This window comes from Alligator mississippiensis, chromosome 4, assembly GCF_030867095.1.
Source record: "Alligator mississippiensis isolate rAllMis1 chromosome 4, rAllMis1, whole genome shotgun sequence".
Taxonomy (NCBI): domain Eukaryota; kingdom Metazoa; phylum Chordata; order Crocodylia; family Alligatoridae; genus Alligator; species Alligator mississippiensis.
In genome coordinates, this window is record NC_081827.1 from 132,763,666 (window position 1) to 132,785,341 (window position 21,676).

At 46.9% G+C, this 21,676-nt stretch overlaps 1 long non-coding RNA gene across 1 annotated transcript in view; it reads left to right on the forward strand.

Annotated features, from left to right (window-relative positions):
• The first annotated feature begins 4,713 nt into the window (after window positions 1-4,713).
• LOC132250212 (uncharacterized) overlaps window positions 4,714-21,676 on the forward strand; it is a 54,433-nt gene continuing 37,470 nt past the window's right edge. Inside the window, exon 1 of the long non-coding RNA XR_009461855.1 lies at window positions 4,714-4,841. This is a non-coding gene — a long non-coding RNA (uncharacterized LOC132250212). The remainder of the gene's footprint in view (window positions 4,842-21,676) is intronic.

Consider the following 21,676-nt stretch of genomic DNA (forward strand, 5'->3'; position numbering starts at 1 on the left):
GGACAGTGGCAGGAGAAGCAGGTTAGTCAGGAGCTGAGGGGGCAGGAGGGACAGTACAATGAGAAGGGATATGGGTCCTGGCCTGATCTGGGTGGGCTGTGGAGGTGGACAGCATGGCAAGTTCAATCCAGCCAAGTGGAGAGCAACGGACAGCACCGCAGGCCTGATGCAGGGTAAATGTGGACCTCTTGCTGCTAAAAAGAAAGGCCTACAAAGGATGGAAGACAGGATCCACCTCCAAGAAGGACTATTCCACACTGGTCCTGACCTGGAGAGAGCAAACCAGGAAAGCCAAGAACTCCAACTAGCTACAAGTATCAAGGACAATAAAAAGTCCTTTTTTAGATATGTGGGGAGCCGGAGAAAAAGCAAGGGCAACACTGGACCCCTGCTAAACCAGATGGGACAACTGACAACTGACACCCAGGAAAAAGCCAGCCTATTAAATGGGTACTTTGTGTCAGTCTTTCATCAGTCCCATGGGACGCCCCTGCCCATTACGGGACAAGGCGGCCTGGATGAGGAGATTCCTTGCCCTCCATCAATGCTGACCTCATGAAGGAACACCTTGAGAGGCTGGATACCTTCAAGTCAGCTGGCTCTGACAATGTACGCAAGAAGCTGGCTAGCATCATAGCCCAGCCCCTGGCATGGATCTTCAAGAACTCCTGGCACTCTGGTGAAGTGTCTGAAAATTGGAAGAAAGCCAATGTGATGCCTATCTTCAAGAAAGGGAGATAAGTGGATCCGGCAAACTACAGGCCCATCAGCCTGACCTCTATCCTGAGGAAGGTCTTAGAAAAGATTATTAAAGATGCCATTCTTAATGGACTGGCTAACAGCAACATCCTGAAGGATAGCCAGCATGGGTTTGTTGCAGGTAGGTCTTGCTTGATCAATCTTATTTCCTTTTATGACCAGGTGACCTATCACCTGGACATAGATTCATAGATTCATAGATGTTAGGGTCGGAAGGGACCTCAGTAGATCATCGAGTCCGACCCCCGACAAGGGATGGGAGATTGATTTCATATATCTTGACTTCAGAAAAGCCTTCGATCTGGTATGCTATGATCACCCCTTGGCAAAACTGACCAACTGTGGTCTTGGGTTCACCACGATCTGCTGGCTGGGGTATTAGCTCTGTGGTTGGACCCAGAGGGTGGTGGTTGATGGAAGTCAATTGTCATGGTGCCCTGTGATGAGTGGGGTCCCCCAAGGCTCTGTCCTTGGACCTATATTGTTCAACATCTTCATTAATGATGTGGACATTGGAGTCAAGTTGGCCAAGTTTGCCGATGACACCAAACTCTGGGGTAAAGCATCCACATTTGAGGACAGGAGGGTGATCCAGGATGACCTTGACAGGGGCAGGAAATGGGTGGATAAGAACATGATGGTGTTTAACACTGAAAAATGCAAGGTTCTCCACCTTGGGAAGAAGAACCTGAAGCATCCTTATAGGCTCAGTGGTGCTGCGCTGGCTAGCACTATGGATGAAAGGGACTTGGGGGCCATGATTGACCACAAGATGAATATGATCCTTCAATGTGATTCTGTGGCTAGTAAAGTGAGCAAAACACTGGCTTGTATGAATGGATGCTTCTCAAGCAAATCCCAGAACGTCATTCTCCCATTGTACTCAGCCTTGGGGAGGCCGCAGCTGGAGAGCTGCATTCAGTTTTGGGCTCCAAAATTCAAAAAGGACGTGGAGAAGCTTGAGAGAGTCCAGAGAAGAGCCACATGCACGGTCAGAGGTCAGGAAAACAGACCTTATGATGAGAGGCTGAGAGCTATGGGACTCTTTAGCCTGGAAAAGCGCAGGCTCAGGGGAAATCTGATGGCCACCCACAAGTTTATCAGGGGTGTTCACCAGGATCTGGGGGAATGATCATTCACCAGAGCGCCCCAAGAGATGACAAGGTTGAACAGTTATAAACTCCTGCAAGACTGTTTCAGGCTGGACATAAGAAAAAATTTCTTCATTGTCCAAGCCCCCACGTTCCGGAATAGCCTACCATTGGAGGTGGTTCAAGCACTCACATTGAATGTCTTCAAGAGAAATTTGAATGCTTATCTTGCTGGGATCCTATGACCCCAGCTGACTTCCTGCCCTTTGGGCAGGGGGCTGAACTCGATGATCTTCTAAGGTCCCTTCCAGCCCTAATGTCTATAAAATCTATGAAATCTATGAAATACTGCTAAGCCAGGGAACCTGGGAGGCAAGGAGACCCAAGGGACAGCGGGGACAGGGGCAGAGGGGCTTTGCTGAGGGGAATCACTGAAATACCTATAACTTTGTCATTTTGGGGCTGATTTAGATAAAAATTGCAAGGTGGTAGCTCATTCTGAGGGCATGGAGCCTGCCAAGTTTAAAGGAGATAGTTGCAGGGGTTTCTGGGAAACTGCACCTCAAACTGCTGACAGGCAAAACTCATGACATTTGTGACTGTGTGTGTGTTAAGGTACACGGGGTGAAAACTGCAGGAATGGTGGCCCCTGCTGTGACCATGAAGCTTGCCAGATTTCAAGGAGATAGGAGCAGGGAGTTCTGGGAATCTGCACCTCAGGCTGCTGACAGGCAAAACTTGTGACATGGGTGGGTAAAACTGTGTGTGTGTTAAGATATGCCCTCACTGGCACTGGGGCATCTACACAACATGGTAGTGTGCCCCAATGAGGTCTCCTCCTCCCCTACAGCCTTAGTTCATTCCCCCACAGTATTTTATACTGGTTGTAATTTATACTTTAAATTACAACCAGTATAAAATAACTTAGTGAGCACTCGCACAGTAGCACCAGCAGCATCTCAGGCAACCAAACTGTGATAGAGCCCTTCTTTCCTCTCCAGCAGGACCTCTTTCCCCAGCATGTGTGTTAAGGTATGTCTTCACTATGTGACTCTGTGTGTGTATGTGTGTGTAGGTGGACCCTCACTGGAGCTGGGGCCTCTACATGACACAGTAGCATGCCCCAGTGAGGTCTCCTCCTCCCCTACAGCCTCAGCCTGGTCCGCCACTTTAAATAACAACAGGTAAGCGCTGCAGTGCACTGCAGCACAGTAGCACCAGCAGTGCAGGTAAAAGTGCAGAGGTACCTGGGGAGTCAGATGTCCGGCAGGTTATAGTGTATCAGAATTTCACTGTCTATATTGAGGCCATGAGTTTCTGTACCTACTACCTTGGAGGCTGATGAAATGAAGCTCATAGGTCCGGCTCTGAAAAGTGATTTGAAAATTCAAACAAGCACCTAACCTCATCACCAGAAAAGAAGCCAACTTCCTACAGCTCAAAACACAAAACTTGTCAACAATCTCCAGTACCCCCACAAACTGCACACCAGAATCTATCAAAGAGAACTACAGGCAGTGCCCCAACTACCTGTGGGGGCACGTTCCTCACAAAAAACCCACTACGTCACCAGTCTCTCAGGCCTGATCCTGAAAGGGAATTTACAAACCACTTTTCACCCCTTTACCCTTCCCCTCCCCAACACACACATACAATGCACAAGAGTAAGAGTGTATTTTGAGCTATTATGCAATCACCTCTAGATACACAATGCAAAAAGACATAAATCAGGGCAAACATGTTTTGTTAAATAAAATTATAATAAATTATAGTAGATGTTTGATTTATTTTTTAGTATATGATTTTTTTCCCTCAGTTTCAAGATGGCAATCCTCCCTAAAGGAGTACTTGTGGGGCAAAAAGAGGAACTTCTGGTGGCAAAGGTCAGGGATGGGACTTCCAGTCTCAAGATGGAGGCAAAGGGACAGGGCACCTGTCAAGGGGCAAGAATACCCTTGCAGCCCTCAACAGCTCACCAAAACTCATTAAGCGACCCTCCAGCTGAAATGATTGTCTACCCCTGCATTGTAGACTCCTTTCTCTTTTGTCACCTAGCATTAGCCATTTAAATCCTTACCACTGTCCTCTCACTTGCACCATCATTACACAGTAGCAATTCCAATGGGTGCCTTCAGCCATTTGCTACTCACTTTAAGCCATTTGAACATAGACTGGGAGCTGTATGTAAAGGCCTTTGTTTTTCCTGGGAACTGTGTAGAGAAACCAGAATAAGTAACTTGGGGCAGGGGGGAGATGTCCATTTTGGGGTCAGGAGCTTGGTCAGGATGCAGGGAGATGGGAAGAATAGCCTGGTCAGGATGCAGGGAGATGGGAAGAAGAGTGCAACCCCAGAGCTGGGGTGAACAGTTGGGCTCTCCCAGCCCTGGAGGTATCTTCCAAACACATTTCAGTATTTGATAGGTCAAACTAACCCATTCCCCATCTAACTTAGTTCACCTCCTCAGGTGAACCAACCTGGGCCTGCTATTTTTTGCTCAGTTTAACTTCCCTGAATGCCTGTACAATTAGGCATTTAGATTCACCTAGTGAGGTTGTTCTAAATGTAAGGCTTATATATACACAGCAGTTTCAGTGGAAAGTTGTTTGTAATTTACATGATTGTCAAGAAGGTAAGTGGCAGGTTCAGAGTCTGAATTTAGGGGAAGACTTGATTAAACTGCCATTAGCCAGATGCCAGATACTCACTGCTATTTTGCTTCTGGCTGGAACAAGGTGGATAATATCAGAAGTGCCCCATATGAGAGGTTTCCCTGATATCTTTGCAAGCAGCACCAGTGTTGCTCTTGAAGTAAATGATTTAGAACAAGGGTGGGCAAAATACAGCCCGCGGGAACCAGGGGCAGTAGGACCCAGGAGAAGCCTGGCGGGCTCCAACAACAGTGGGCCCGCCTGGCCCTCCCCCCCCAGCTGGAGGTCTCTGCCAGGGCTTCTGGTCTGGGAGCATGTGGCTGCCCTGCGCTGGAACCACAGGTAAGATGGGGGGGGAGAAGGACAGGGGTGACCCCGGGCAGGGAAGGAGCATGGGGGCAGGGGGAAGTGGCCCCTTCCCCGCCCTGCAGCTGCTCACAGCCCACGTGGGGCTGCCTGTGCCTGCTCCGGACAGCCCTGTGCGGGCTGCGAGTGGCTGCAGCAGGGAGCGCCAGCCATGGGTTGGGGGAGGGGCCGCAGGGCCGGGTTACAAGCTGGTGCTGAGTGCAGGGAAGAGCAGCCTTTTGCTCGCACCATGGCAAGTGCCCTGTGCTGCAGTTGCTCGCAGCCTGCCTGGGAATGCCTGTGCCTGCCCCAGAGAGCCCTGCATGGGCTGCAAGCACCTGCAGCAGGGCGCGCCAGCCATGCGGTGAGTGAGAGGCTGCTTTTTCTGCGCTCAGCACCAGCTTCTTCCCTGCCAGCAAGCAGGGGTTAGGGCTGTGCGCTGCCCCCTGCCTGTACCATGGGGCTGGAGGGCACTGGGTGTGAGTGGGTGGAGAGCCAGTGGGAGCATAGGGCCTGCACCAATGCCCTACAGTCAGTGCCAGTGGGGCCCAGAGCAGGGTGGCAGGAGCCCAGGGTCCCAGCCAGGAGGGGCTCTATGGAAGTGGGCCAGCTCCCACTCTCCCTGCTGGTGCAGCCCAGCCCAGCTCCACAGACCCCTGCCAGCCTGTGCCCCGCTTTGGGCCCCACTGGTGCTGGCCCTGGGACATTGGTCCCAAGATGGTGACCAGGGGGCAAGGCACCTTTCCAGGGGTGGAGCACCTGTCAAGGGGTGGGGCTACCCATGTGGCCCTCAACAGCCTGCCAAAACTGGGTAAGCGGCTGTCCACCCAAAATAATTGCCTGCCCCTGATTTAGATGCTACAGCTGAGACATCCACTTCTCTGACTCCCCAGTTTTAACCTTTCCTGAGCTTTTTCATGAGTCAGAAAATAGAACCCTCATGCTGCTACTAAACCAAAACTTTGCTGTCAACCTCACTGGTTGCAAGATCAGGTCCTACAATTCCAACTTATTTTGCTTTTTGGCAGAAAATTGTTCTGTGTCTTTGAAAATTCCCTGTTAGTGTTCAGGTTTTTGTTAGCCCCCACTACACACAGTAAAGAACAACCAGGAAAAATGTTGTTTGAAATGTGGAACAAATTGATTATTTTATTTTTCATTGCAACATAATCTGCAGGGTTGGTTAAGGATTTATAACATCTTTGCCATCCTGGTAAAAGAAAACCATGACACAAAAACAGCCCTAATAACTTGGCACTGTGCCTGTTTTTGTTGCCCTGCACTAATAGTAAGATCACAAACAAAATCTCCAGAGCAAAACCAAGATTAAAAATATTTTGCTTTAAAATTTACTATGTGACTTCATATTTTCTTATAACCTGTATTGAGAGGGTTGCAAGAGAAATCCATTCTTCATTCCTTATTTATGAAAGTTGCTTAAGAAGTAAAGGAAAACAGACAATGAGAATCTCTTCCCCAAAGCTGGTTGCCAAAGATACTAATACAAGAGGAGTGACTGTTTTTCTATAATGGTTATTTTTCATTTCTTTGCATGATCTTCAGATAAAATTGAGTAAATACAATAGAAAAATACACATTCAGTGAAATACTTAAGTATGGAAAGATTTCAACCCATTTCGGTTCTGACAAAAATAGTTATCTGATTAAACAGTAATTTTAATGAAAAATTTGGTCATTTCTTTTTGTTTTTTAAGTGTGCTTTGTTGAAAACACCAAAGTTTTTCAGTTTATAATGAAAATTCAGATATAATTAGACAAGAAAGATCATTTTAATCCCAATTAAATAATTTCTCAAACATTTTTATTACTAATATAAATAAAGCAATGACTTAAAAAAGAATGCGAAGAGGATGTAAGAGTTTGGCTGTACTGAGCCATTTGGTCATGGTCCAAATTAAGTTTAGTATATAACTTTAGTATTGTAACCAAAGCTGTCTCATTAGCATAAAGTACATTTAGGGAAATGCAATTAATCTGCAGTGAGAACTGTCCTACAAGCAACTCAGCAACACACATATTGGTGCGCGCGCATGCACACACACACACACACACACAGAGTGTATACATTCAATTTATTTTGTGCTCAGTAATTTCATTTAGCACAGAGAAGTTATCAAGAATATAATTTATATGGCATATAAAACTGGCTTACATGGACCCTGGGATCTTTTAAAAAGTCATCTATTTAAAATAGGGCGTGTGGGTGGATGAAATCAGGAACTGAGTAAGTGGAGCAAGAGTAGCAATCAGTTTTGGGGAAAAAAATACTTGGGCATATCAACTTGGGAATCCTTCTGAGTGAAGGATAGAACATAGAAGAGATGAACCATGATATATATGAACCATGATGTATTGGAGAAAAATAGATGGAAGTCAAGAGAGGAACGAAGGGTTGGGTTTTTTTGTTGTTGCTGTTTGTTTTTTTGTATTTTTTTTAAAGAAAATAGCAAGAGACAAGCAGCAAGTTGCATTTTTTTAGAATTGTGTTAAAATAGAACTGTGATTGACAATGTTAAAGTGCCCATCTGTTTTATTCTGGTAACCCAACTCAATTTTGCCTTGCCTAGTAGGCTTAGCACCAAAGCATTTCAAATGAGTTAGTCATGCACTGGTTATGACAACTACTTTTTGATGAGATCACTAGGCCCACTGCTATAGTTGGGGATATCTGAAATATTTTATCTTTTTTCACACAATCGTATCTTCTTCATTTTTTTTATCCAGGGTAACTATATTGGTATACTGTCCATGGTGAATGAATGATAATCATGCTGTACAAGAGTTAAGAATTCTTTTTTTCTCCTCCATTGGACCCTTCTTAATCCTATCAGAGAATTAAAGGCATTCGACACTATTTTATGTGCTCTCTTGAACAGACTTCAGCAAGAGCAAAACGTTTTGCCTTGCTGTGTATTCAGTAGGGCTGTGCGAAATGGCAGCATTCTGTTTCGACTAGCATTTCGATGTTTTGATGGAACAGCATTTCGTTTCAAATTTTGTTTTGATTCAAAACAGCTGTTCCGTTCCGTTCCATTCCATTCCATTCCGTAGAAACAGGGTTGAGATGGTGAAACTGCAGGTCTGGCTGCTAGGCCCTGCTGTGGCCACAAAGCCTGCCAGCTGTTAAGGAGATAGTTGCAGGGGGGATCTGGGGCCCTGCACCCCTAGCTGCTGACAGGCAAAACTCGTGACATGGGTACATTTGCAACTGACTGTGTCTGTCCTGGAGCAGAAAAAGTTCCCGCCTCTGTATTGATTCCTTCCTCTACTTAGCCTGTGGTTTCATAGGTGTTAATCCTTGCTCATTAACTCATGATCCTAGCTAGCTACCGTGTATTGAGCTTGTCCCTAAGTGAATCATGATTGATTGTGTAACACAGTAGCTAATGAGTTAATGAACAAGGATTAACACCCATTTCATGAGTTTTGCCTGTCAGCAGCTGGGGGTGCAGGGCCCCAGAACCGCCCTGCACCTATCTCCTTAACAGCTGGCAAGCTTTGTGGCTCACCCTGCTGCACCTTAACACAAACAGTGTCACCCATGTCATAAGTTTTGCTTGTCGTCAGCTTGAGGTACAGTTTTACCCAAACCCCTGAACCTATCTCCATGAAACTTGGCAAGCTTTGTAGCCTCCACAGGGGCTAGCATGCCTTCAGATTTGACCCCACTGTGGCTTAACACATACACGTGACATGAGTTTTGCTTTCAAAACTTTGTGGTACAGTTTCCCTGAACCCCCTACACCTATCTCCTTGAAACTTGTCAGGCATCATGCCCTCAGAAGGGGCTACCATTCCTATAAGTGTAATCCAAATCAGGCCAGAAATTACAAAGTTGTAGTCTGTTTTGTCCTTCCCCATTATAGCCTATGGGTGAAACATCAAAACAGCATCTAAATGGTGAAACATTTTGACTTGCCTTGTTTTGACTCAAGGCTGTCTTGACTATATCTGTTCTGTTTCAATTTTGCTGTTTTGACCTCAAAACAGGTCAAAACAGAGTCAAAACAAAACTGGTAGTGAAATTTCACAGAGGCCTAGTATTCAGGCACCCAAAAAACTCCATTTCCATAATAACTTGTGGTTCCTTATTCAGCTGAATGTAATTGTAGATGATAAGTTTGACAGAAGGGATCTTCCAGGTCAGCTCACCCAAAGCCCTGTCATGCATGTAAATGGAAAAAACTGTATTGAGAATTAACACTTAAAATTCTTCTGAGAAATTTCCTTCCCATCACTAATAAATAAAGATAGAAATAACAATTCTCTAGTAAGTGTCAATACCCTGGAAATATGATGATCAGCCAAAATCGCTAAGCAGGAAAATACTGATTTCATCATCTTTTCTATCCTACACATTTTTATTTGTAGTTTGGGCTAGTGAGTAATTTCATGGCATCTTTGGCATATTGATAGGAACATAAGAATAGTAACACCACAGCAGATTGCTCTAGCCCAGTATCCTGTCTCTAACTGAGACTGAAGCCCATCATACAAGCACAAGGGAATAAGGGCCTCTAAAACTATGTATGCTGCAAGCAGCAGCATGAAGACTAGGGGTGCGCAAATCGGGCCCTATTCAATCTGGATTTGGATTCAGCCTGAATCAGGGACAGTGATTTGATTCATTGATTCAGATCACTGTCTCTGATTCCATTTGGCCGAATCCAAAGATTCACTTCTGATTTGAAGAATCAGCAATTTGGACATAGACACAGCTTTAAAAGTTTTTTCTACATACCTTGAGGTAGCAGCACGGCTTGTGATCACTGCAATGCTGGGGCTCATGGAACATCCCACAGGAGTGCGGGGGGTCCCTCCACATGCTCAGCAGTGAACCCAGAAGTGGACTGGAAGTACTTCTGACCCACTTCTGGGTCTGCCGAGGAGCATGCTGGGGGCCCCTGTCCCCCCCAACTGGGCAATTGGCTGCAGGGGGACCTCAGATGACTCCCCAGACCCAGGAGGCACCAGTCACTGAGCCGGGAGGTACAGCGGGGCCCCCAGCGTGCTCCCTGGTAGACCCAGAAGTTGACCAGAAGTGCTTCTGATCCACTTACAGGTCTGCTGCCAAGCGCACTGGGGAGCCCCCTGCACTCCTGTGGGACACTCCATGCACCCCACCATTGCAGTATTCATGAGCTGCCTGCTACCTAGAGGTATGTGGAAAAAACATTTAAAGCGCTCTCTATGTCCAAATCTCCGAATCTTTCTGAATCTTTTCAAATCAATTTGAAGACTTCCGATTCCATTTGGAGAGATTAAAGGGTCCTCTGATTTGATTCAGATTTGGAGATTCAGCCCCCAAATTGGGCTGAATCTCTGCTGAATTGAATCAGGGACACTGAAGTAAGTTCACTACTCTTGTTCTGCTGCAAGGTATTTACTCCAAGTTTTACTTCATTGCTTGATTTTGCTCTCCTGATTTCCTATACAATTGGTAGGCATCTGTCTGTCTCATGAGATAATAGAATTATGCTGAGTGAGACATCAGCTCACTGAACATAATCCTCCCTTGAAAGATAAAGTGAAGCTGGAGTGACCTCTTCAGGGCTTAACAGCCTGGGCGGTGTATATGGGGGCACTGACATAATACCACTTTGCTTCTCTTATCAAAGAAGAGGGAATATTGATGTTGGCATCTAGAAAATGTGACTTATTCATAGGAGTTCAGGCCTGTTAACTCAAAACAGGTCAATTCTCAGTTATTCCATTGAATATACTGACATTTTAACATTAGGTTTAGGACAACTTCAGGAAGAGGCTCTTAAGGAAAATATTTTGAGGGAATAGAGAACAAAGTTAACATTGTCATATGCTGCGGTGGCAGCATGAAACAGATACTGGTTCTCAATTTTTACCAGAGCCGCCTTACTTCCTAACCCTTCTTCCATATACCCTCCAGTTGGAGGACCAGGCTTGTGTGTGATTTTGCAGGACTAGTATTAGAGATACTATTTGGAATGTACATATTTTTAATTGACTGACTAAAAATATTTCATTGAAAGTTTTCCAATAGTCTTTAACGTTGGCATTATCTAAATAGGGCCCTAAGTGTTAAGTTAAATATCTTAAATAAATAACATAAATAATAAACGACTAGAAACAATTCAGAAACAGCTGAAAATAGAGTAGAGCACACATTGCAAGGAACTGAACTTCATAGATCGATTTTATATAGAGATTTTAAATCAATAAATGAAGCAGATAATATTCTGTCATAGCTGGATTGTTGCTTCCAAAACATTTTCTAGCACTTTAGATTGCTGTAATAAGTGAGTTTCCATTGAGCAAGATACATGCATAATGTTAACTCTGTAAGTATTCCCATTGAAGTCAACAGGGCTACAGCATGCTTAAAGTTAGACATATTTAATTAACTTGCTGAATTTTGACTATAATGTCACCAAGGGTTTTTGTCACAGAGTTCCTCACATCCGTTAATGAGGCACTCCATGTACAGTACTATAATCATCTTCAAAGTGTTCTTTTTTATGGCTTCAGAGGGATACCATTAAGATGTGCATGCTGGGTAAGCTTTCCTGCCACTACATTCACTTTTAAAGCAGAGAGCAATATAATAGCCCAATGAGTGCTCTCAACATTTTCTTGTAAATAAAAAAATGTGTGTCTTTTTCAAACATAATAGCAAATAATTTACCAACATTGCAGTTACACCGTCATGGACCATTTTAACCTTCTGAATAGCAACAAAGTTCAAAGAAAGTCAAAGAGCAACTGAATAGCTGGATAGTCTTTTCCTCAAAAATAATGTAAGAGTATTTCAAGTATTAAATATATATATATAATATTTATAAAAAACTACATGGAACCCAATGGAACTATACACAGAAGAAGGGGAAAAGGGGGGGTTAAATCTTGCTAAAATACCTAGGACAAAAGGAGGGCAAAAATTACCATTCACAAGTTTAACTGGTTTCTTACAGGCCTGACCAATAAGAAAGCTGGTCAAGACAGGTACATAGTATAATGCAAGGGATTCAGAACAGAGCTGGGGAAACAACTTAGAGAATACAGCCAATGATCCCATCACAGGAGATGAGATAGCATCACAGACAATTGATGGAAGGAGAAAGAGCTGGGTAGATATATAGTTCCATAGTTTCATAGTTGGTAGGGTCAGAAGAGACCTGAGCAGATCATCAAGTCTTACCCCCTGCCATGGCAGGAAAGAGTGCTGAGGTCAAGTGACCCTGGCAAGGTGTTCATCTAGCCTCCTCTTAAAGACCCCCAAGGTAGGAGCCAGCACCACTTCTTTTGGAAGTTGGTTCTAGATCATAGCCGCCCTGACAATGAAGTAGCGACTCCTGATGTCTAGCCTGAATCTACCCTCTGCCAGTTTGTGACAGTTATTTCTAGTCACTCCTGGTGGCACTTGGGAAAGCAAGGACTCCCCCAATGCCTGCTGCTTCCCCCTGACTAGTTTGTAAATGGCCACTAGATTCCCACTCAGCCTTCTCTTGTGGAGGCTGAACAGGATCAGGTCCCTTAGCCTCTCCTCGTAGGGCCTGCTGTGCTGACCCCTGATCATGCGGGTGGCCCTCCTCTGGACCCTCTCTCCATGTTGTCCACATCCCTCCTGAAGTGCACCACCCAGAACTGGATTACCTCCCTTTGGTCATGGAGGATCGTCTCCTTAAGGAACGACCACTTTTCTTGGACACCCGACTCCTCTCCCCTCTAGGACCTCAGTGCCTTCCCAACTATTCTCCTTACCTCATTGAAATCCACCCTTCTGAAGTCCAGGGCTGCTGCCTTGCTTCAGGCCTTTGCTACCTTGTGCTGGATGGTGAATACCAGCAGGTGATGATCACTGTCGCCCAGGTGGTTGAGCACCTGCAAACCCCTCACCAGGTCATCGCCCATGGCCAGGACCAGATCCAACAAGGCATCTCCCCTGGTGGGGCTGTGCACCTCCTGAGTTAGATGGAGGTCCTGTATCTCAGCTAAGAACCTACATGAGCGGTCAGACCTGGTTGACTGCTCTTCCCAGCAGATGTCTGGGATTAAATACTAATTAAGAAACCATCTGAAAGGAAAATACATATATAAAGTCAAGTCCAATCAGCATTGCTGAATGTTACAGTTAGCCCTTGATAGATGTGACCATAGTAATATGAATAAGTTCCATTGTCCCCCAAAATCTTGTATTTTTTATGTTTAATGATATCTGAAAATTAGTATCTAAATAGTCTGCAACCCAACAACCTGTGCTGGAAAGCTATTCCTTTTTTCTGTGGGATTTCATTTAAGTTGGCCCAAAATTTAAACATCTGCATATAGCAAATGGGGGATGCTGCCTGGCAGTCACTTAGAGATTATATATAAAACAACATATAGCTGCATGTCATAGAGTAGTCCAGGCTGGTTTATCATTTGTATTTGCAAATTGGATTCATCAGACTAAAAATATGGTCAAGACCTGAACATGAGGTCTTGACCATAGGGAGGAGGCTCTTCTCAGCCAGACTGGCTGACCTGCTCCACCGGGCTTTAAACTAAGCCCGCTGGGGGACGGGGGGACTACTGCCACTGCTGGCCCGCTGAACAATCCTTGCAAAGCCAGCGGATCACGGCACTCAAGGGAGCCCACCCCAGCCCCAGCCCTGGTAAAATCTGTGGGCAAGGAAGGAGCCCCCCAGGGGGCACTTGCCTGCCTGTACACAAATGCCAGGAGCTTGGGGAATAAGCAGGAGGAGCTCATCCTCCTGCTCAGTGCAAACAATTACGATGTCATAGGGATCACGGAGACCTGGTGGGACTCCACCCATGACTGGACCACGGGGATAGATGGCTATACCCTGTACAGGAGGGATCGTGTAGAGAAAAGGGGCGGGGGTGTAGCTCTCTATGTTAAGGAAAGCTACGCGTCCCTGGAAGCTGATATTGGCGACCAGGGTGGACAGCTGGAGACCCTCTGGGTTAAAATCCGTGGGGAACATGGCACAGGGGACACAATGGTGGGAGTCTATTACAGACCTCCCACCCAAAGTCCTGAGCTAGACCAGGAGTTTGCCCAGGAACTGGCTGAGGCAGCTTGCTCCAGGACCATGGTTGTCATGGGTGACTTCAATTACCCGGACATCTCGTGGGAGGATCGCTCAGCAAAATCTGAGCGGTCGCAGAGCTTCCTCTCGTGCGTGGATGACCTCTACCTGACTCAAGAAGTCTGTGGGCCAACAAGAGGCAAAGCGCTGCTCGACCTGGTGCTGGCTACTGGGGAGGACCTAGTCGGCGACCTAGTGATCAATGGGAAGCTGGGTGACAGCGACCACGAGCTGATCACCTTCACCATCTGCCGAAAAGCTGGCAAGTCAGTCAGCAACACGCAAGTCCTTGACTTCAGGAAAGCCAACTTTGACAAGCTCAGGAGGCTTGTCAGTGAGGCCCTAAGGGACTGTGACCACAGGGAGAGGGGAGTTCAAGAAGAGTGGTTGCTCCTCAAGGGAGCAATCCTCAATGCACAAACGAAGTCTATTCCATCTCGAAGGAAAGGCAGCAAGAGGGCACAGCAGCCCCCCTGGCTCTCCAGGGACCTAGCAGACCTCCTGAGGCTAAAAAGAAAGGCCTACAAAGGATGGAGGATGGGAGTCACCTCCAAGGAGGATTATTCTGCACTGGTCCGGTCCTGTAGGGAGCAGACCAGGAAAGCCAAGGCTGCAACTGAACTCCAGCTAGCTTTGAGCATCAAGGACAATAAAAAGTCCTTTTTCAGATATGTGGGGAGCCGGAGGAAAAGCAGGGGCAACGTTGGACCCCTGCTGAACCAGGTGGGGCAACTGACAACTGACGCCCAGGAAAAAGCCAACCTATTAAATAGGTACTTTGCATCGGTCTTTCATCAGCCCCATGGGACGCCCGTGCCCGCTACAGGGCCGGGAAGTCCGGGTGAGGGTGATCCCCTGCCCTCCATTAATGCTGACTTTGTGAAGGGACATCTTGAGAAGCTGGATACCTTCAAGTCAGCCGGCCCTGACAATCTTCATCCCAGGGTACTCAAGGAGCTGGCGAGCATCATAGCCCAGCCTCTAGCGCGGATCTTTGAAAACTCTTGGCGCTCTGGTGTAGTGCCCGAAGACTGGAAGAAGGCCAATGTGGTGCTTATCTTCAAGAAAGGGAGGAAAGTGGATCCGGCTAACTATAGGCCCATCAACCTGACTTCTATCCCGGGGAAGATCTTAGAAAAGTTTATTAAGGAGGCCATCCTTGATGGACTGGCTGATGCCAACATCTTAAGGGATAGCCAGCACGGGTTTGTTGCGGGTAGGTCTTGCTTGACCAATCTCATTTCCTTCTACGACCAGGTGACCTATCACCTGGACAAGGGAGATGAGATTGATGTCATATATCTTGACTTCAAAAAAGCCTTCGATCTGGTGTCCCATGATCGTCTCTTGGAGAAACTGGCCAATTGTCGCCTTGGGTCCCCCACGATCCACTGGCTGGAAAATTGGCTCCGGGGTCGGACCCAGAGGGTAGTTATTGATGGAAGTCACTCATCGTGGTGTCCTGTGACCAGTGGGGTCCCCCAAGGCTCTGTCCTTGGACCCATACTGTTCAACATCTTCATTAATGATGTGGACACTGGAGTCAGAAGCGGACTGGCCAAGTTTGCCGATGACACCAAACTTTGGGGCAAAGCATCCACACCAGAAGACAGGCGGATGATCCAGGCTGACCTGGACAGGCTCAGCAAGTGGGCGGATGAGAATCTGATGGTGTTCAACGCCGATAAATGCAAGGTTCTCCACCTTGGGGGAAAAAAACCCGCAGCATCCTTATAGGCTCGGCAGTGCTATGTTGGTTAGCACTATGGAAGAAAGAGACTTGGGGGTCATCATTGACCACAAGATGAACATGAGCCTGCAATGCGATGCTGCGGCTACTAAAGCGACCAAAACGCTGGCTTGCATCCATAGATGCTTCTCAAGCAAATCCCGGGACGTCATTCTCCCCCTGTACTCGGCCTTAGTGAGGCCACAGCTGGAGTACTGCGTCCAGTTTTGGGCTCCACAATTCAAAAAGGATGTGGAGAAGCTTGAGAGAGTCCAGAGAAGAGCCACGCGCATGATCAGAGGTCAGGGAAGCAGACCCTACGAAGACAGGCTGAGAGCCCTGGGGCTCTTTAGCCTGGAAAAGCGCAGGCTCAGGGGTGATCTGATGGCCACCTACAAGTTTATCAGGGGTGACCACCAGTATCTGGGGGAACGTTTGTTCACCAGAGCGCCCCAAGGGATGACGAGGACGAATGGTCACAAACTACTACAAGATCGTTTCAGGCTGGACATAAGGAAGAATTTCTTTACTGTCCGAGCCCCCAAGGTCTGGAACAGCCTGCCGCCGGAGGTTGTTCAAGCGCCTTCATTGAACGCCTTCAAGATGAAACTGGATGCTTCTCTTGCTGGGATCCTATGACCCCAGCTGACGTCCTGCCCTTTGGGCGGGGGGCTGGACTCGATGATCTTCCGAGGTCCCTTCCAGCCCTAATGTCTATGAAATCTATGGTGGATATTTAAGATCCAACATATCCCATTGCACTTGAAATAATGAAATGTAAGACATGATTAGTGCTTATTAGAAAGAGTTGTTTTTCTTAGGCTTATAAATTAAGTAATTAACAATGAAACAAAGTTATTAAAAGGGAAAACCACCACCATGCCTGAAGAATTTCTGCTTTATTAAAACTCATAGCTTGCATTTTCACAGACATTGCAAAGTAAGGAGAACGTAATCGTACAATTAGTACCTAGCTTAATATACACTGCTATTAGGCCTGTGCGAAGCAGTATGTGCTTCAGATTTAGACAATTTGGAGGACAGTGATTCAATTCGGTGGTTTGAATCACTGTGCCAAATCAATTCAGCCGAATCTGATTTGGAGATTTGGCTGCCGCTGAATCAAACAAATCTCTGAATCACATGGGCCCCATCCTTTGCCTATTTTCCCAGCCCTACCCGGGCCCAGCTCCTGGCTCTTTGAAAAAAAAAAAGACCCCACTCACCAGCTACTGCCAGGTGGGGAGGCAAACCCTGCTGCCCCCTGCCACTTAGGGGGGCACTGCCACAAGCCCCCCAACCCCCTCCTGCTCTCCCAGCCCCTCCCTGGCTGCCCTACCCACCCCAGCTCCCAGTCCTTTAAAAAAAAAGCCCCATCTCACCACCTCCTGTTGGGGGGGGCAATCCCTGCTCCCCCTGCTGCCCCATGCTGGATGAGGGGCTCTACCAGGAGCACCTAGAAATCCTGAGGCCTCTACAGCAGCCGGTTTATTTTAATATTTTTTTAAAGCACCAGGAGCTTGGGTGGGTGGAACAGTCATGGGGGGGACTGGGAGAGCGGGCAGGGGTTGGGGGCTCATGGCAGAGCCCCCCCATGCAGCATGGGAAAGTGGGAGGCAGCAGGAAACACCTCCCTTCCACCTGGCAGCAGCCAGTGAATGGGGGCTTTTTTTTAAACAGCCGGGATCTAGGGCCAGGTGGGGCAGCCATGGAAGGGCGGGGCTGGGAGAGTGGGCAGGGTTGGGGGGTGCTTGGGGGAGTGGGGGAGCAGGCAGGGAATGGGACCAGCTGGGGTCTCCCCATTGTCCTTCCCCCCTCCTTCATTCCCATCTCCCCTGCCCCCTACTTACCGTGTGGCAGCAAGTAGAGACTGCCTGAATTGCCAACGCTCTCCGAATCTTTTCCAAATTGATTTAGAGAACTTTGAATGAATTCAGACTTTTTAACTGGTCCCCTGATTCAATTTGGATTTGGAGTTTCGGCCATCAAATCAGGCCAAATCTCCTCCAAATTGAATTAGCACCCAAAGCTTCACACAGCCCTAACTGCTATGTCAATAGTGCCATGTTAAACGGTATTGTCTTGGAACCCAGGTGTTGCTGGCAGCAACAAGAAGAATGCTTCAGTAGGTGGGGATCACTCTTAAAACTAACAGACAATTTGCTGGATCATCTTTCCTCAAAATTTCCAGAAACACTGTATGCCACCCCAGAGTCGCATATTAATAAGTAATATCTCCACAACTTGAAAGCAATTAGTCTAAGCATGAAATAAGGAAGATATCATTAGAGACGTGGGTAGTACTACAAATTTAGAGGGTGTGGGGGGAGTGTCAACTGTTAGGGTGGCACTATCTAGATCCTGGGGAGCACTGGATTTGCAGCTGAATAAAGGCTTTTTCCTGTGTCTCAGCCAGAACAGCTGGTCACTAGGCTGGATGATGTATTAAAATAACTTTGTGAATGCTTAAGCAAGCAGTTTTCTAACAAGGTTGTAGTGTTAGAGCCCACTGTGTAAGAACAAGATGCATCCCACCAGCTTTCATCAGGAGATAAAGCAGAAGCAAGACCTTAGAACAGAAGGAGTCAGCAAGAAACCAGAAAGAACCAGCAAGTGACTGAGAGAAGCATAGGCCAAAGTCTTATGCATGCGTTCTTAGCAGGGAGGCATGTGAATGAATGAAATGCATAGACAATTCCATGCTAATAAAGCAAACAGTAAACAGAGGCAGAGCTTAAGATGGGAGGAGAAATGGGTGGAACAGAAGGAGGGACAGAGGTGGAACAAATATTAATATGTATGAAACAAGGTGTATAAAATTTAAATGCACCAGTTACTGCGCACTGATTTAGTACTTGGTTACAAGCACTAAACTTAATGTGCAGTAACTATGGTGTATTAATGAATGTGTAGATGCACCCAGCATTTAATAACTGAAGACCAAGCATCTACTCCTTTTTAACAGAGAGAAGTTTTATACTCTAGTGTAGTACTCTGCTGTCCCCTCCCCACACCCCCCATTCCCTCTCTGCCACGTGGTGCTGAATTACACAACCACTGCCACAAAGGCTCATATGCACCAACTGATTAACTGCTGTGTTCTTCTAAAAGCAACATGCACTGACTCTTGGTGGTCTTCAGTAAAAGCAGTGATTTGTGTCACTGCCCATCTGCCCACTCCTGCATTATGGGATTTTGCATGCACATACCCTTTTTGGCATATGAGGTGTCATAACTGTTCAAAAAGAGATCTGGGGACCAGCTGTTGTCTTCTCCACTTCCAGGAGCTCCTGACCCTGGCTTCACCCTGGTGTCTGTATGCTGCCCCACCCTAGTCACCCTGGTGTCCCCTAGTCACCCCACACCCTGCAGCCCACACTCTATTGTGCACCCCCAGTCCACTCTTTAACCTTACTTCCATTAGGCCTGCCCCTGCATCCTAGTATGGACTCACACCAACTACCTCCTCCATCATGGCCCAGCAGCTCTGTCCCAGCCACACCATGACCAGCCCCCTCCTTTGTATCCTGTCTGGGGCTGTGTGGTCATGCGTACCATCCATGGGAGGACTGATCAACCCTGACATTCGGGTAATGACTGGGACTCATTGCACTAGTACCACGAGGCTCAAAAGAGAGGGGAGAGGGAACTATATAATCTCCTATGGGCCATAAGACCCTGAAAGAGCTATCTACATGGTATACTATTTCTTCCACTCAGTAGTGTTGCTGCCCTGCTTTCTCTCCATGGACACTTGAATAAGTAGTTTCATTTTACTGCAACAAGACAATGGTTGTTTAAAGAAGTGGCACAAACTTTCTGGGGGTTTTTTAATGGGTGACCTGCTAGGGTTTTTTTGTTTGTTTGTTTGAAGGAATTTATGGGCAGAACATTTAAATTTATTTTTCATAGACCATAATTTTACAGATAGTTGATAACTCTGATGTGGACCGCTCCTATGTAATGTACATTTATATTTTTGGCTACCCACACTCAGAACATGTGACTGCAGCCAAATAATAAAATTTACTTCTGAACCAGCCCTCCTGTACATCAGAATTATTAAAATACAAATGACAGTACCTGCAGAGGAACAAGATACCTACTACCAGACCTAGACAATAACTATTTATAACAACAAATAGTTGTATGTATTTAAATAGCTGGATGTATTTAAATCAGCTGGTCCTGACGATCTCTACCCCAGAGTGCTGAGGGAATTGGCAGAGGTCATTGCGGGACCCCTGGCATGGCTTTATGAGCACTCGTGCTGCTCTGATGTGGTGCCAGATGACTAAAAAAGGGCCAGTGTGGTCCCCACTTTCAAACAAGGGAGGAAGGAGGACCCAGGGAACTATAGGCCAGTTAGTCTTACCTCTATCCTGGATAAGCTTTTTGAGAGAATTATCCTGGTGCATGTCCACAAGGGGCCAGCAGGGGAGACTATGCTTAGGGGCAACCAACACGCGTTCATTAGAGACAGGTCCTGTCAGACCAACCTGGTGGGCTTCTATGACCAGGTCACAAAATCCTTAGATGCAGGGGTAGCAATGGACGTAGTTTTTCTGGACTTCAGGAAGGCCTTCGACACTGTCTCTTACCCCATTCTCATTAAAAAACTAGGGGACAGTGGTGTCGACACCTACACGGTCAAATGGGTCGCTAACTGGCTGGAGGGCTGCACCCAGAAAGTGGTGGTGGATGGGTCATTTTTGACCTGGAGGGATGTGGGCATTGGGGTCCCCCAGGGTTCAGTCCTTGGACCCGCACTGTTCAACATCTTCATCAGTGACTTGGACAAGGGAGAAAAAAGCACCCTGTTCAAATGTGCTGATGACACTAAGATGTGGGAGGATGTGGGCATGCTAGAAGGGAGGAATAGGCTGCAATGGGACCTAGACAGGTTACAGGGGTGGGCGGATGAGAACAGGATGGGTTTCAACACTGACAAGTGCAAGGTGCTGCACCTGGGGAGGAAGAACCAGCAGCATACCTACAGGCTGGGGATCTCCCTTCTCGTCAGCGCAGAGGCAGAAAAGGATCTTGGAATCATTATTGATTCCAAAATGAACATGGGCCAACAGTGTGGGGACGTGGTCAGGAAGGCCAACCACACCTTGTCATGCATCCACAGATGCATCTCAAGCAGGTGTAAGGAGGTGATCCTCCCCCTTTATGCGACACTGGTCAGGCGGCAGCTGAAGTACTGCATCCAGTTCTGGGCGCTGCACTTCAGGAGGGATTTGGACAACATGGAGAGGGTCCAGAGGAGGGCCACTCGCATGATCAAGGGGCAGCAGGGCAGGCCCTATGAGGAGAGGCTAAGGGACCTGATCCTGTTCAGCCTCCACAAGAGAAGGCTGAGGGGGGATCTAGTGGCCATTTACGAACTAGTCAGAGGGAAGCAGCAGGCATTGGGAGAGTCCATGTTCCCCCAATGCCAAGAGTGCCAGCACTACCAGGAGTGACAAGAAATAATGGTCACAAGCTGGCAGAGGGTAGATTCAGATTAGACATCCAGAGGAACTACTTCACTGTCAGGGCGGCTAGGATCTGGAATCAACTTCCAAGTGAAGTGGTGTTGGCTCCTACCCTGGGGGTCTTTAAGAGGAGGTTAGATGAACACCTTGCTGGGGTCATTTGACCCCAGGGGGTTGGATTTGATGATCTGCTCAGGTCCCTTCCGACCCTACCAACTATGAAACTATGAAACAAAACAAACATAATTAGAGGAGCTAGAGACTCCTCACAGTAGTGCTCCAGTAGTGCATCAGTGGTGGTGGTGTTTGAATTCTTTTTTCCTGTGTATGCTAAAGAGCAATCCTTTCCCCAAATGCTGATGCATGACATGTACTTGCACAAACATATATGTGTACTTTCCTCTACGGATATAATTTTCTTGCCCCCTAGTGGTTGGTCTGGAAAGCCAAAAGCAAGTGGATAGAGATTTCTTTAAGCTGTTTTGCTAATGTGCTTTTTTTGAGAGATTAGGGATAAAGCATATAATTTTAATT